The sequence below is a fragment of the Aotus nancymaae genome, unplaced genomic scaffold (genome assembly GCF_030222135.1).
Source record: "Aotus nancymaae isolate 86718 unplaced genomic scaffold, 86718_ANA_hifiasm-v0.15.2.pri h1tg000004l, whole genome shotgun sequence".
NCBI classification, from domain to species: Eukaryota; Metazoa; Chordata; class Mammalia; order Primates; family Aotidae; genus Aotus; species Aotus nancymaae.
The window spans coordinates 68,967,453-68,970,690 of record NW_026988415.1 but is presented as its reverse complement, the minus strand read 5'-3'; positions in this window follow the sequence as shown (position 1 = coordinate 68,970,690).

Sequence of the window (3,238 nt, the reverse complement as noted above, 5' to 3'; positions counted from 1 at the left end):
TACATTCTCAGCCCCTAAGTGGGGCCATCTCAGTCCAATCTGCCAAGACACAATTTGAAACTCCTACATAACACTGAACAAACAAATATTATTGGGTCTCATCACTGTGCTTCACTCTATTTAGGAAAGGAGGAACACAGGATTCTGTGTTTGGATTCCTCCAAACCATCTGGAGTTTCATTTCCTATTTCTCAGGAGTTCAGAACACAGTTGGAGGAAGAAGAGTCCGTGTCCTTTTATTAAGGACGCACTCAGCCTTTTAAGTCCTCTACGTTTCCATTCTCTAGGAAATCTTTTCTAGTCTCAGGAGAAGGAAAGCCTTATTTTGGCTCATCAATATCATTATGTCAGAAAATATGAAATGGTAGCCCTCTTACTGAATCAGGTTAACAAATGTGTTTAGTTTGACACACAGATTGTATAACAATATTTGTGAATTAGATGTCAACATTTAAAAATTGTAAGTAATTACTGGGAAAAACACACACAAAACCTCCTAGAACTGATGATTATAGCAGGGTTACAAGAAAAAAGAAAAGCATACAAAAATCAATTATATTTCTATATATTAGCAATGAATATATGGATGCTAAAATTAAAATACTATATCAATTATAGTCACTTAAAAATGAAATAACTAAGTGTAAATTTAATGAAACATGTACAGTAATTGTATGTACATTTACTTACAATGAAAAGTATACCTCAGGTTAGGAGTTTGAGACCAACTTGGCCAACATGGTGAAACCTCGTCTCTACTAAAAATACAAAATATTAGGCTGGGTACAGTGGCTCACGTCTGCAATCCCAGCACTTTGGGAGGCCGAGGCGGGAAGATCACTAGGTCAGGAGTTCAAGACCTGCCTGGCCAACGTAGCGAAATCCTGTCTCTACTAAAAATACAAAAATTAGGCCGGGCGTGGTGGCTCACGCCTATAATCCCAGCACTTTGGGAGGCCGAGGCGAGTGGATCACGAGATCAAGAGATCGAGACCATCCTGGTCAACAAGGTGAAACCCCGTCTCTAGTAAAAATACAAAAATTAGCTGGGCATGGTGGTGCGCGCCTGCAGTCCCAGCTACTCGGGAGGCTGAGGCAGGAGAATTGCTTGAACTCAGGAGGCGGAGGTTGCGGTGAGCCGAGATCGTGCCATTGCACTCCAGTCTCGGTAACAACAGCAAAATCCCGTCTCAAAAAAAAAAAAAATACAACAATTAGCTGGGCATGGCAGCGTGCAACTGTAGTCCCAGCTACTCAGGAGGCTGAGGCAGGAGAAACACTTGAACCCAGGAGGTGGAGGTTGTGGTAAACTGAGATCTCTCCATTGCACTGCAGCCTGGGAAACAGAGCGAGACTCTTGTCTCAAAAAAAAAAAAATACAAAAATTAGTTGAGCATGGTGGTATGTGCCTGTAGCGCAGCTACTCAGGAAGCTGAGGAAAGAGAATCACTTCAACCTGGGAGGCACAGGTTGCAGTGAGCTGAGATTGTACCACTGCACTCCATTTTGGGCAACAGAGCAAGACTGCATCTCAAAAAAAAAAATTAGCTGGGTGTGGTGGCATAGACCTGTGGTCCCAGCTACTGGGGAGGCTGAGGCAGGAGAATCACTTGAATCCAGGAGGCAGAGGTTGCAGTGAGCCAAGATGGTGCCACTGCACTCCAGCATGGATGACAAGAGTGAAACTCTGTCTCAAATAAATAAATAAATAAATAAACTGACTTAGCCAGATTGTTGCAAATTGGGGCTACACGGGTCTGGCAAGGATGAGGCCAAGGTCCAGATTTAGTCAGGAAGAGGACTTAGAAGAGCCTGACTAAAATTTGATTCAAGACAGATTAATTGCCATTGCCACCATGCCTGTGCCTTCTCCCTCATCCAAAGTCTGATAGGGGTGGGGCTTGGCTGGGAGACAGAAAGGAGATGGAACCCTAAGCCCCAAAAGACTAGAAACCCACTGTTTTCCATGGGCACAGGCTCCTTGCCTGGGCCAGCAGCCAAGAGCAAAAACCTCCAGGTGGATAAAAAGTCATTGGGGGAGGGGGTCATGCTGGGGACCAGAGGGCCCATCTGCTCTTTTGAGAAAACACACAGCTCCTCTATAGCTCAGGATTTACAAACCGGCCTTGAAAACAGGAAGACCCAGAAATCCAAACAATGGAACTGACCAGGCAGTTAAAATAAGGCACTTCCTTAGTGTTTCCTTGACAGTGTACTCAACAGACAAAACCGATTCACTGAGACCACGCTATTGCAGTAGAGAAAGAAGCTTTATCAACACAAGGTCAGCCATGCAGAAGACAGAGTTATTACTCAAATCAGTCTCCCCAAAGGCTCAGAGGTTAGAGTTTTTCAAGGACAGTTGGTGGACACGGGACTAGGGAATGCATGCTGCTGACTGATTTGGGATGCAATCATAGAGGCGTGGAAAACTACAGTCATGTGCTGAGACTGCCTCTGGTTGAGGGGGGCGCACAGGATCAGTTGCATCATGAGTCTGAAGTCCGCCTCTCACTTGGGTCAGTTGGTTGTCAGAATGCAGAAGTCTGAAAAATATCTCAGAAGACCAATCTTAGGTTCTACAATAGTGATGTTATCCACAGGAGTAATTCTAGAAGTTACAAATCTTGTGACCTCCAGATCAATGGCTGGTTATTGTTTAACTACACTCTGTATCTTAGCAGAATTCAGGATCCTCTTATAATCCTAACCTTGTGATCTTTCATTAGTTTTACAAAGGCTGCTTAGTTTTGGGAAAGGCTATTATCATCCTTGCTTTAAGTTCAAATCACAAACTAAATTCCTCCCAAAGTTAGCTTGGCCTATGATCAGGAGTGACCAAGGACTGCTTGGAGGTTGGAAGCAAGATGGACTCAGGCTGAGCACGGTGGCTCATGCCTGTAATCCTAGCACTTTGGGAGGCTGAGGCAGGTGGATCACCTGAGGTCAGGAGTTCAAAACCAGCCTGGCCAGCATGGTGAAACCCTATCTCTACTAAAAGGCAAAAATTAGCTGGACATGATGGCAAGTGGCTGTAATCCCAATTACTCAGGAGGCTGAGACGGGAGAATACCTTGAATCCAGGAGATGGTGGTTGCAGTGAGCCGAGATCACACCAGTGAACTCCAGCCTGGGTGGCTAAGAGAGACTCTGTCTCAAAAACAAAACAAAACAAAAAAAGCAAGATGCAAGATGGACTCAACTATCAGTCAGATTTCTCTTACTGTTATCATTTTGT